The sequence below is a fragment of the Ailuropoda melanoleuca genome, chromosome 2 (genome assembly GCF_002007445.2).
Source record: "Ailuropoda melanoleuca isolate Jingjing chromosome 2, ASM200744v2, whole genome shotgun sequence".
Taxonomy (NCBI): Eukaryota; Metazoa; Chordata; class Mammalia; order Carnivora; family Ursidae; genus Ailuropoda; species Ailuropoda melanoleuca.
The window spans coordinates 85,710,261-85,723,273 of NC_048219.1; the positions used below are offsets into that span (position 1 = coordinate 85,710,261).

Consider the following 13,013-nt stretch of genomic DNA (forward strand, 5'->3'; position numbering starts at 1 on the left):
GGAGGCATCTGGTAAGGATGGAGAAAAACCATCCCACAGGGCAGAACTAGGTGAATTCAGGACAGGACAACTGAGACGCCCCACCTGCAACAGCAAATCAAAATGTGGGGTGAGGTGGGAGGACTGAGAGCTGCTGGGTGAGATCACCACCTGAAAGATAAAAGCTGTTGGAGAAGCTTTGGTAAGTTTTGAAAATCGAAAGCCAGAAAATGCATTTCAGTAAAGACTAGAACTTCTGGCGATGGGCTTGAACCACCAACTTTCCACTGACAGCCATAGGCGCTGATTATACCACCGAGACNCCATTGACAGCCATAGGTGCTGATTATACCACCGAGACCAGGTTATTACAAAATCTCAGTGTTGCTATGGGTGAGAACTTGCTCCCCAACCCCTCCATCCTCTGCTTAAAACACACTTAAAACCCTCTGGCACTGGCAATGGAGACATTGAGTCTTGATATTGGGCAGAGTTTTGGGGCACTGATACTAGCGAGTGAGCACTCGAGGCCTCATGCCGGGCCCAGGGGCCTCTCCCCAAAGCCTCCCTGCTCTAGGTGACGATCACAGGCTCATGGGCCGAAGTCATCCATTTGCCATTCTTCCCTAGTGTCACCTGTCGCGCTCACCTCGAGTTCCTCAGCCAGGACAGGTGCTCTGGGAAAGACACGAAACTGCTGTGCCCCCCAACTTGCTGCCTGCTCTCGGTGCCTTCAGAGGAGGGCTCCATCAGGTGGGACCTGGGGTCTACTCACCATGCAGCCCCTGTGCACAGCAGGGCTGAGCACCAATAGGCACCAAATAGATGCTCAGTGAAGATGCGTTCCGCAGCAGGGTGCTGGGAGGGACCAAAAATGTCACCGTGGACTCTTAGGTTTTAGTTCTAGAAGAACCCCGGAATGGGAGAATGTGAAAGACTTTCAAAACTGGTTGTTTTTTAAAACTGGCAGCTGAATCATGTTAATGTCCCGATCGTGGAAACGTCTAGAGGGCACCACCTGGAATTGCACTGAGCTCTCCACCCAGGGCCTTGCGGCACCCTCAGCCTGTGGGGACGCCAGCGGGGGAAAGGGTGAAGAGAAAGGTGAGGGTGGGACAACCAGTGAGAAGAGAGAAAAAACAAGAGAGAGATAGAGAGATGCAGATATAGCCACCAAGGAAAAAGCCCAGGAGAAAATGCTGTCACCTACTTACACCTGACCACACCACCTCAGGTCTTGGGTGTCCAGCCTTGCTCATGGCGTGGGGTACAGGGGCCGTGGCAGCTCCCGTTCGAATCCCATTCATAATAGGGAGAGGACTCTCTGTCCTGGATTGAAGCGGGCAATGCCGTCTGATTTTACTCTTTGGACCCAGGAGCTCTCCTTGGGGCGAGGCTGCGCTGGGCGCACCTTAAAAGGACAGTTAAGTGTGGCGAAGCGCTGAGACTCAGCCCAAAGTCCTCATACAGGGACTCGGCAGCGCCCCCAGGACGGAGGCCCAGAGGGCGCGGCTCTAGGGCTCCCGACACCTCCAGGAGGACGGGGGGGGGGGGGGGGGATTTCTTGGTAAGCGTCTGGGTTCGAGCGGACCTTCGTCTAACTGGGAAGTTGGATTGGTTTTCTTCGGACAAGACGTTGTAGCATCCTAGGTGATGCGGACCCCAGGACGCCGTGTCTGCGGGGACCACGGGAGGCGCCGTGGTCCTTCCACTTACAACGGCTTCCAAAGGACTAGGTAGCCCTTAGGTTTCAATTTCCCTGGACTTTGCCTGTCGGATTTAGCTTGCGGAACACGATGTTGCCGTTTTGGGTCGCCCCAGCCACCCAGTCGCCTTGGAGCAGCCCGTCCTGCCCAGATCTTGGGGACTGGCTGTGGACCCTCAGTCATTCCTCTGGGGCCACCTCACTCCGCCTCCCCAACATGGACCCCGAAAGGGCCCTGACCAGAGAGAAAGGTCTTCCTCATCGTCCTCTCAGGCTGGGTAGCCCAATACTACGCTGGCCTGGAGAGTGGCGGTTGAAGGGAAGAGAAGGAAAAGGAGCAGTAGCCAAGAAGGAAGGAAAGGAGGAGATTGAGGGAGCTAGAGAAAATGGGTGGTGAGGAAGACAGCAAGAAAGACGGGAAGGAAATAGGATCAGGAATGGGAGGGGCTGGAATCCCAGCAAGTCCCAAGTCCGGTTCAGAGGATCACCGGAGCTCCCAGGGCGGTGGGAAGAGGACAAGTGCAAAGGGAAGGAAAGGAACACTTGTTTTTTTTTTTCTGGCGGGAACTTCACCTCAGGGCAGGAAGCTAGTCATCCAGGCAGAGCAGGTGCACCTCCCTGTGGCTAAGCTGCAAATGGACGTGATCTCGTTCCCCGACTCGCGAGCCCGGAGAGCGGCAGGGAGAACGTGAGTCGCGGCGACTCCTCCCGGGTCTTGGAGCCGCGCTCCGACCCCTGGGACGAGAAGACGAACCCGGCAGGAGGAGCGTCCCGGGAACGCAGGGCGAAGGAAGGCGAAATGCACACACCTCGGAGAGTCAGAGCACCCTGCGCCTAGCGGTTCCATGGTGTAATGGTGAGCACTCTGGACTCTGAATCCAGCGATCCGAGTTCAAGTCTCGGTGGGACCTTCCCCTTTGGGCCAAGCCACAGCTACCTTTTACTCTCTTCTCCAATACCGAGCGACTGACACCTGCCTTCCCGCTCCCGCTGCCCCCGCTCCGGGGAGGGAAACTCCGGGGGCCTCGCGCGCAGGTCCGGCTTGGGCGCCTCGCAGCCGCGTGCTCCGCGCTCCGCCGCCTCCTCCTCAGGAATCGGGGACCCAGAAGCCCGCGTCTCAGAGTGCCCCCCCCACACACACACACACTCCCCACGGACACAGCCGGGCCACCGGGCCAGTGCCGCCCCTCGTCGGGGTGCCCCTCGGGCCTCGGGATAAAAGGCGGCGGCGGCGGCGGCGGCCACTAAATCCTGCACCGCGAGGGGCGTCCCGCCGCGCGTCCTGAAATTGCACCCATTAGCCTGCACGCGTAGAAAACGACAGCAGTAAGAAACAGCGCTCCTTACCTCGGTCGTGCGGTGGCGAGACTGAAGTTTCGGGTCCCGGGTTCAAGCACAAGGTTGGGTGCTTTTCATTTAATTTTTCTCGGATCCTTTCCCACCAGCTATCAGAAGAAATCCCGAGTCTCTGTTCAGGCGAGTAGGGGTCGCGGTTGTCCTAAACTTTGTACTTCAGTGTGGGGCGTCTCCTCCGTAAACCCTAAACCCGGGAAAGAGAGATTCTGGCCGGGGATTCTCTGTGCCTGACCTGTGGCCTCCCGCAGCACTCCCCGTTCTTCCTACCTGGATCTACTTCAAGAAGACACCATAGGAAAAGAAGACCATGATCTTTTCCTCCTATTCACAGAGTCTTTGTAGTTTTAAAGTTGTAGATATAAGCAGATTTTCATTTTGTTGGTCTGGAATGGCAGAGAAATAGAGACCTAAAAACTAAATATACTTTGTAAAAATACCAAAAAGTTAGAGGAATAAGATTACCCATTTTTAAGACTTATTATAAAGCTTCAGTTAGCAAGATATTGTGGATAAGCAAAGGGATAGACACGCAGACCAATGAAACAGAACAAAGGGTCCAGAAATAGTACTACAGAAATATGTCCAATTGATTATTGACAAAGGTGTAAAAGCAATTCAGTGAAGAAAGGCTTTTTTCTTTTCAACAAATTGTGTTGGGTAATTGGACATCCATATGAAGAAAAATCCACAGTTTATACAAAAACTAACTCAAAATGGAGCACAGACTAAATGTTTTATAGAAGAAAATCTTCATGACATGGGGTTAGGCAGTGTTTTTAGGTATGTCACCAAAAGTTCTATCCTAGAAAAAAGGGGGAAAAAAAAGAAAAAATCAATAAATTGTACTTCACTGAAATTAAAAATGTTTTCCAAAGAAACGGCTAAGAGAATGAAAAGTGACAGACTGAGAGAAAAAAATTAAGAAATCACAAATATGACAAAAGGCTAGTGACAAGAATATATAAAGAAATCTTAAATTAACAATAAGGAAACAAACAATAATGAAAAAAATAGGCAAAAGACATGAACAGACTTCCCTAGAGGATATAAGCACATGAACATCATTAGGCATCAGGGAAATGCAAATTGAAACCATAATGAAATACCATTACACACCTACTAGAATGACAGTACCAAGTGTCTGGGATAAGGAGTAACTAGAATTCTCTTAACACTGCTGGTGAGAATACACAATAGTATAGCCACCCTGGAAAAGATTTGGCAGTTTCTCATACAGTTAAGCATGCAAGTTCTATATGATCTAGCAAACTTGGGTTGCCAGGAATGTACCTTAAAGAAATGAAAACTAATGTTCACACAAAAATCTCTACAGGAATGTTCATAGCTGCTTGATTTTTAAGAGCAGAAACTACAATCATCAAATATTGTTCAAAGGGTTAACTGATAGACAAAACAGTGGTATACCCACTAGATGGAGTACACCACAATAAAAAGGAACTGTTGATGTACACAACAACTAAAAGGAATCCCATCTTCACCGTGCTGAGTAAAAGAAGCCAGTCTGAGAAGGCTACTTTTCATACTATACGCTTCCATTCTTATGACATTCTCAGAAAGATTGAACTATAGTGATGGACAGATCAATGATTGCAAGGGCTGATGTTTGTGGTGAGTTTTAACAGTGACAAGATAGCACAAAGAAGATTTTTGGTGAGATGAAACTGTATGCATTCTAATTATGGTGGTGACTACACAAATCTACATATATGTTAAAATTTATGGAGAATTTGTACCAAAAGAAAAGGTCCATTTTGCTATAATTAAGACATCAGTGGAAGTCATACACTAGAGACTACAGACTGAACAAGCTAGATGTGAAAAGCTGGGATTTTTGTCTTCTACCTAATAGTAGCAAGAATTCGCTTTCCAAGGCAATGCTGGGTGCTTTTCTTCAGTCTTACCCATAAATTAAAGTAAGTGGTTCTGGATGTACGCTCTTACCTTCCTCAAAGCAGGTCTGGCGCTTTTGCTGTCTTTGCCTCGCCTCTAGGGGCGGGGATAAGGGTGGGGACTGCGGTCGCTGCAGACCTAGCCTTTGGGCGACTTTCGGCCTTTCCCCAAGTCAGGCAGGTCTCTGCTCCCTGTCGTAGGCTGAGGCTCGAAGTTCCGCCACGTGGGACCTGGAGAGCCTGGTACAACTGTTCACAGTCTCCAGTTTCATAGTGGGAAATCGCACCATATCGCCAGCTTTACTGGGGTGGGGGGTTGTGTAAAGAGGAAAATAGCGAGTTAGATGACTTCATAACTCGTATTAAAGCAAGGTTACTAGGGTCGCAACGCGGAGTACTAACCACTGTACCATCACCGCACGCCAACGACAACCTGCGGCGCTGTGGTTGAGACCTATTAACTGATCTAAAAAGCCTCAACGTTTTTTAACTGGTTTTTCTTTTACTGGCTAGTGTTGGTGTCTCTCAGCTTTCTTTTCACTCCTCTTCCCTTTGCCCTTTCTTTCTCTTACTCCAGACTGCCCTCACTCCCACCCACTTCCTTCTCTTCTTCAGCTCTCTTCATCACCTTTCTCCCTGTGCCCACCCGCGTCCCCTAGGCTGAGGCCGCCGCACCGTCCTGGGTCGGGGAGCTCAGTGACGTTCTAGGTGGTGTCCTCTAGACGTTTCCACGACCAGGACCTTGACCTCGTTCTAAACCAGCTTCCAGTATAAAGAATGGCCGGCTTCCACGTCTTCCCATTCAGGGGATTCTCCAGAACTAAAATCCCCATTCAGGGGATTCTCCAGAACCAAGGTGAAATTCTTGGTGCCTTTCCTGTCCCCTCCAGGCCTCTGCGGCGGAATGGACTCCTTCACGGAGCATTTATTGAGAGCCTACTAAGTCCCAGACAATATTGTAAACGAGGGGGGTGCATCGTGAGCAAACCCAACGTCCCTGCCCCCATTGAGTTACCATCTAGAGGCATCCAGGAGGTAGCGCGGTGGAGGAACGGCTGATTCTAGTACTTCACGCGCGCGCCCGTGCCCCCCCCCCCCCCCCCCCCCCCCCGCGATCTGAGGAGACTCGAGGGGAGCAGGACAGATGAAGTGGAGCAAAGAATCGGAAAATAGATGACTTCAAACCGAGAGGCTGCGGTTGTCACCCGGGCACCTGATGTTTGATCCTGGGAGTTCTCCACTCATTCGGGCTCCAAGTCGTCGCCCAAATTTAGGTAACCAAAGGACTCTTGGCCTCAATGTCTCCCATGCCCTCAGGCTTCTGGAGCAGAGAGGGAAGTTAGGCAAAACAGAAGAGTTAAGGGTGCCCTAGCTTGGGTACAAAGAACACTTCTCTGTACCTCTGTACAAGGAGACGATTATGTATCATATACTTTCCCCCTAGTTTTATTGAGATTGAAATGAGGTACAGCACTTTACAAGTTTAAGATATACAGCGTAAAGACTTGACTTACGTGTATTGTGAAATGATCACGTTTGGTGAACAACCATAATCTTATATAGATAAAAAAAAAAGTTTTTTTAACGTATTTTTTCCTTTTGATAACTCATAACACCTACTTAACAACTTTCAAATATACTATACAGCAGGGTTAACTATAGCCGTCATGTTGTACATCATATCCCCAGTGTTCATTTCTCTTATAACTGAAAATCATAAAAACTTTGACCAGGAACACGAAACCATTATATATATAATACAAGTGGCTAAAATTTTACAAAGTCCTTTGGTTAAGTGTCTCTGTGGTGCAATTGGTTAGCACATTCGGCTATTAACTGAAAGGTTGGTGGTTCAATTCCACCCAGGGATGCTTGTGTTTCAGGGAAAGTTGGCTTTCAAAGCTTTTCTATTTCTCATTGAGGCATCAAATTTATGCTTCTATTTCCGGGGCACCACTAGCAACGAGCGGCCATTTGAGGAAAAGGTTTGGAGTTCCAGAGCATACCTAATCTATACCCGCCCTTACATCTTCCCCTACTTTTCCCGAGGCTGTGCTTATTTGAAACATTGTAAATCCCTAAAACAGAGAACAAGAGAACCCCGGTCACACCCACGATGAAGGCACAGGCTCTGGGTGGGAAATATAATCAGTCCGAAAAAGTTACTTGACTTTTCCGTGCTTCCATTTTTACATGTAAGATGAGCGAAATGGAGTATTTGGGTTGTCCAAAGTTTAAATGAGATGTGTAGGGAAAGAACATGGCCAATGACTCTCACAAGCAAAGGTTCGATACACATTAGCTCTTACCAGTGCCATTGCCATCAGTGTTTTCATTACCTGCTTTGTTCTTTTTAGTTAAGATCCTTCTTGATATAAATGAGTCATTATTCAAACAGTCTCTAATTGATGGTGATGCAATTGGCTCCAATATTTATTATCACACATACTACTGCAGGGAACACCCTTATACAAATATCTGTCATCACTCCTCTCCTTTTCTCCAGAGTCCTAAAAATGGAATTGTCAAATCAAATTTTGTTAATGCCTGCCTAACTACCCTGAAAAGAAAATGTAGCAGGTCATATTCCCCGCATTTTATGAAAATATTCTTTTTTCCAATGTTTTGCCAAAATTGGATAGTACTTACCTATTGTTTTGTTTGAACCTATTTTTGCTAATATTTTTATAGACCTGCAGTGGGAAAATGCTCTGTGCAAGACTCCAAACCCAGAATTCTTCCATGAAAAGAGCCAATAATATGACTACATAAAAATGTATATTCAAGATACAAATAATAAACTTTAAATTCACACATATGTACATATATGGCAAAGGAATTGTTTACATTTGGGACAAATTTTTATCAAAGTTATACATACTTGTAAGTTTATTTAGGAAAACAGCAACCCCCCTTTACTACTCCTTGACTTTCAAACTGTAAACATTATCTCTCACATACTCCTCTATTATCACCCCCACACCCAAACACGCCTCCTCTTGCTTTATCCTCTGGTATATTTGTATCATAATTTGATGGGTCAATTATTTTAACTATGTAAGCTCCATATTCACAGTTGGGCCACATAGGATACAAATAGCAGGAACAAATGACCAGTGTTTTCAGGGACTCTTTTTTTCAAGTGGATAAACCTAAGGTTTATTTACTCTTTGGTCACCCCCCCCCCAGTTTCATATTCCAGGGAGGTACTGGATTGGTTGCTTGAGTCAATGCCCTCTCCTTGAGCAAATGAGGGCAGAGCACCTTCATGAACAGTACAAGGAAGACATTATCCAAAAAAAGGAGCAATAATTCCAAAAACAAAAGAAGAAAAATGCTGGAGTGCTGGGTAGTCAACAAGAAGGACAAGAAGCAAACTGTATCACTCTGCAACGGGGAAAGAAGTTTTGAAAGATGTAGGCCTAGGATATGCTTGTATGGGTTGAAGCCATACATATACGTGGGGCTGCAGAGGGGCTGGGAGTGGTGGAGCATCAGCTCTTCCTAACCTGAGGGCAGCTGTGAGGGGCTGTCCTGGTCACCAGACAGACACTGGGCTTGAACTAAAGAATATAAAGGAAGGGCATCTTCTCCTCGAAGCAAAGTCTGGAGCTCAGGTCTTGGTACGGAGTGCGGTTATAGTTAGCCAGAAAAGGGTATTAAAATCTATGCATAAATGCAGTTCCATTAAAAGAATCGCTCCAGTAAAGAAAGCGGAGGTCAAAAAGGAATGTCTGCGATGCTTCGGGGAAAGCCTCTTGATTAACCCTGACTGGCCCCCTTGCTCAGTCTCCTGGCCAGACCCCCAACTCCACGCTCTGGAAGGACATAGTCTGCTCAGCCACCACAAGTCCAGCGAACAACTAGTCCCTGACATCTTCATGGTCTTGGGTGCTTCGACCCTCGCAAAGCCTGTCCTGCCCGCAGCCGTCTTGCAAGGCGAGAGAGAGAAAGTCTACTTGCCAGGTAAGGCCAAGGAATTCAACAAGGTCTTAATCTGGCTCCCAATAACTTTCAGGTCTATTTACCCTCCTACTCCGACTTCCACAATTAATGAAAAGAGCAAGGACAAACGCCAGGAACTTACGTTCCACTTTCCAGGCAGAGCCGAAGTTCTCAGGGGATCAAGGAGATTCAACCCAAATGCGGGAGCTCTGCAGACTGAGCCAGAAGCGCAACTGAACCAGCGCTGCGAACGCCAGGCTCCCCGCCCTCGGATCCCTCCCCTTCTCCTTCCTATCTCCTTTCTCCTCCGGTCTCCGCTTTCCCGTTTCTCCCCTCCCGCCTTCCGGCCCTCACCCCCTTGCTTTTCAGAACCTCAAAGCGAGCCTTTGAAAAAGTTGTATTTTACAGTCCTTTGTGAACTGGTGGAAGTTTCAAAACTAAGAGAGATTTGGCGGCGAACATTTTCACTAGCTATGAGATCCTTCAGAACTTGGGACCGGATTTTTCTACCCAGCAGAAGAGAACCGGCGTGTTTCCATCATGTCCCCTCCTAAGGCGTCTTCTCCGTGGAGCAGAGCCGCCCCAGGAAAGAGGGGGAGCCCCGCAGGTCAGGACTCGGAGCTGCCCTTGCTCCTGTCACCTTCGCCCCCGGAGGAGGCCCGAGGTCGGCCGCAGGTCAGGCACAGAGAATCCCCGGCCAGAATCTCTCTTTCCCCGGGTTTAGGGTTTACGGAGGAGACGCCCCACACTGAAGTACAAAGTTTAGGACAACCGCGACCCCTACTCGCCTGAACAGAGACTCGGGATTTCTGATAGCTGGTGGGAAAGGATCCGAGAAAAATTAAATGAAAAGCACCCAACCTTGTGCTTGAACCCGGGACCCGAAACTTCAGTCTCGCCACCGCACGACCGAGGTAAGGAGCGCTGTTTCTTACTGCTGTCGTTTTCTACGCGTGCAGGCTAATGGGTGCAATTTCAGGACGCGCGGCGGGACGCCCCTCGCGGTGCAGGATTTAGTGGCCGCCGCCGCCGCCTTTTATCCCGAGGCCCGAGGGGCACCCCGACGAGGGGCGGCACTGGCCCGGTGGCCCGGCTGTGTCCGTGGGGAGTGTGTGTGTGTGGGGGGCACTCTGAGACGCGGGCTTCTGGGTCCCCGATTCCTGAGGAGGAGGCGGCGGAGCGCGGAGCACGCGGCTGCGAGGCGCCCAAGCCGGACCTGCGCGCGAGGCCCCCGGAGTTTCCCTCCCCGGAGCGGGGGCAGCGGGAGCGGGAAGGCAGGTGTCAGTCGCTCGGTATTGGAGAAGAGAGTAAAAGGTAGCTGTGGCTTGGCCCAAAGGGGAAGGTCCCACCGAGACTTGAACTCGGATCGCTGGATTCAGAGTCCAGAGTGCTCACCATTACACCATGGAACCGCCAGGCGAAGGGCGCCCTGACTCTCCGAGGCGTGTGCACATCGCCTTCCTTCGCCCTGCGTTCCCGGGACGCTCCTCCTGCCGGGTTCGTCTTCTCGTCCCAGGGGTCGGAGCGCGGCTTCGAGACCCGCGAGGAGTCGCCGCGACTCACGTTCTCCCTGCCGCTCTCCGGGCTCGCGAGTCGGGGAACGAGATCACGTCCATTTGCAGCTTAGCCACAGGGAGGTGCGCCTGCTCTGCCTGGATGACTAGCTTCCTGCCCGGAGGTGAAGTTCCCGCCAGAAAAAAAACAAGTGTTCCTTTCCTTCCCTTTGCACTTGTCCTCTTCCCACCGCCCTGGGAGCTCCGGTGATCCTCTGAACCGGAACTTGGGACTTGCTGGGATTCCAGCCCCTCCCATTCCTGATCCTATTTCCTTCCCGTCTTTCTTGCTGTCTTCCTCACCACCCATTTTCTCTAGCTGCGCGGGCCTTCAGTCGGCTCAGGACCATCCCGGGGGTGGGGCGACTCCAGAGTAAAGTATCTGGGGTTCGGCGCAGCTCAAGACTGGCTGGTCACTTCCGGCCAAATTGAACCTCGAGCACGGTTCTCTACTACTGGGGTGTCTGGGGATGAGATGCGTCCCGGTATCGCCCCCGCGTGACCACGCCGCGTACGGCGCACAAAGCTCTGCGCAGGTCCGGAAGCTGCTGGAGCCAGAGATGCCAGAAAATTCACGGAACGCTGCACCATACTCAGGACCTTGAAATTAAAAGTCCGACGAACCACCGACTAAAATAGATGGACGGTAAAGAAAAAAAGTATGCGCCTGTCTCCTGGCTACAAGAGGGGGTTGGAAAAGCAATTGAGATAGTGTTTTGGGATTCAGACTGGATAGTCCCCGACTGTGAACCTGGGAATCATTACTAGGCAGAAGATTGAGTCAGAATCCCCAGCCTTCTGCAGCCAGCTCTCTACTTTTTAAATTTCCAGTGACCCAGAGACGGCCAAAGCTCTCCAGCCACCATGTTTGCCCAACCCAGCATCTGAGCACCTGGACATTCCTATCTCTTGAGCGGCGAGGCAGGCGGGGATGGGAGGTCTTGGACTCTTGGTGTGAGAAAGGAGGGAAGAGGTTTCTCCCCTTAGACTGAATGAAGTATGCTAGTCAGATTCAGTGGGTAATTATCAATGAGCCAGAGCTGTGGTTTATATCCTGTTAACAGTGGTTAGTTACTCCTATGGAAATTAGCGTGGAGGAGAGGAATTTTCCCCCATGCATTCTTTTATCATGTAATTTACAAAGAGAATAAATATATCGATGTGTTCCTTAGGTTTAAAAAAAAAAGGATGAAAATAAGAAAAAATGAAAGAAAGATGTTTCAGATGTCAGTATGGAGGCAATTTAATTGGGGAGGGGAAAAGGAGAGCTTCTTTGGGGAGAGAACTCGGAGTGGGCGCCACCGTTCTGAAAAGACCCTAGGGGATAAAGCTGGAGCTTCACTCGAGCCAGTTGGGGCAGAGGAAGGAGGCTGACTGTTGGACTGAGTGGCATTCTCCTACAGGTGGCTTACTTGGGGTCCTATCCCCCGGGGTCCTATCCCCAGTCTGTCACAGTCTGGGGGTGCCTGGGTGGCTCAGTTGGTTGAGTGTCTGACTCTTGGTTTTGGCTCAGGTCATGATCTCATGGGTCATGATCTCAAGGGTTGTGATATGGAGCCCCGTATCTGGCTCCACTCTCAGAGGGGAGCCTGCTTGAAGATTCTCTCCCCCTGCCCTTCCTTCTACTCATTCTCTCTCTCTAATAAATACCTAAATATTTTTTTAAAAAAAGAATACTAGATACAGTCTGTTATTGAGGTTCTTGATGTTTCTTTCAGAAGTCTCAATTTCTTAAGTCAAGCAGAGAAAGACAATTATATGGTTTCACTCATTTATGGAACATAAGAAGTAGGAAGATCGGTAGAAAGGGAAGAAGAAAGGGGGGGTAAACAGAAGGGGGAATGAACCATGAGAGACTATGGAGTCTGGGAAACAAACAGAGTTTCAGAGGGGAGGGGGGTAGGGTAATGGGATAGGCTGGTGATGGGTAGTAAGGAGGGCACATATTGCATGGTGCACTGGGTATTATACGCAGGTAATGAATCATGGAACTTTACATCAAAAACTAGGGATGTACTGTATGGTGACTAACATAATATAATAAAAAATATTATTTAAAAAAAGTCTCAATTTCTAGTTTGTAGAAAGGCATTGTGTAAGGGAAAAAGCGAAATCACTGTGTACGATGACTGAATGGCTCTGGATAATGTTCCATCATAACCAACAATCTTAGCATGGTCAAGAAATATACACAAAATAGGGGCACCTGGGTGGCTCAGTCGGTTAAGTGTCTGACTCTTGGTTTTGGCTCAGGTCATAATCTCAGAGTTGTGAGATCTAGCCTCTCTAGGGTCTCTCTGCTCAGCGGGGAGTCTGCTCAAGATTCTCTCTCTTCCCCTCCCCCTCACACACATGTGCTCTCTCTCTCTCAAAATAAATAAATCTTAAAAAAAAAAAAGGAAAGAAAGAAAGGAAATAGGGGTGCCTAGATGGCTTGTCGGTTAAGTGTCTGCTTTCGGCTCAGGTCATGATATTGGGGTCCTAGGATTGAGCCCCAAGTCTGTTTCCCTGCTCAGCAGGGAGTCTGCTTTTCCCTCTGCCCCTCCCCCTCGTGCTCTCTCTCTC

At 49.3% G+C, this 13,013-nt stretch overlaps 1 protein-coding gene, 1 long non-coding RNA gene and 3 other non-coding genes across 8 annotated transcripts in view; 3 read left to right on the forward strand and 2 right to left on the reverse strand.

The window, feature by feature from the left end:
* LOC109491311 lies at positions 1–10,928 on the reverse strand. 4 transcript variants are annotated; one of them, XR_004623410.1, is made up of 5 exons: positions 7,290–10,928; positions 5,003–6,271; positions 3,308–3,423; positions 3,032–3,224; positions 1–84 (listed from the first exon to the last, which is right to left on the reverse strand). It is a non-coding gene; the product is annotated as an uncharacterized LOC109491311 (long non-coding RNA). The 4 variants fall into 4 exon arrangements; XR_004623409.1 differs by lacking the exon at positions 1–84 and having other exon boundaries at positions 320–3,224; positions 5,003–5,253; positions 6,164–6,271; XR_004623407.1 differs by lacking the exon at positions 1–84 and having other exon boundaries at positions 320–3,224.
* TRNAQ-CUG lies at positions 2,524–2,595 on the forward strand. The gene has a single exon. It is a non-coding gene; the product is annotated as a tRNA-Gln (tRNA).
* On the forward strand, positions 6,748–6,821 carry TRNAN-AUU. Its single transcript has one exon. It is a non-coding gene; the product is annotated as a tRNA-Asn (tRNA).
* CHD1L (chromodomain helicase DNA binding protein 1 like) overlaps positions 9,787–13,013 on the forward strand; it is a 223,784-nt gene continuing 220,557 nt past the window's right edge. The window contains exon 1 of the mRNA XM_034654193.1: positions 9,787–9,809. The gene's annotated coding sequence lies outside the window, so the exon portion shown is untranslated. The remainder of the gene's footprint in view (positions 9,810–13,013) is intronic.
* On the reverse strand, positions 10,236–10,307 carry TRNAQ-CUG. Its single transcript has one exon. It is a non-coding gene; the product is annotated as a tRNA-Gln (tRNA).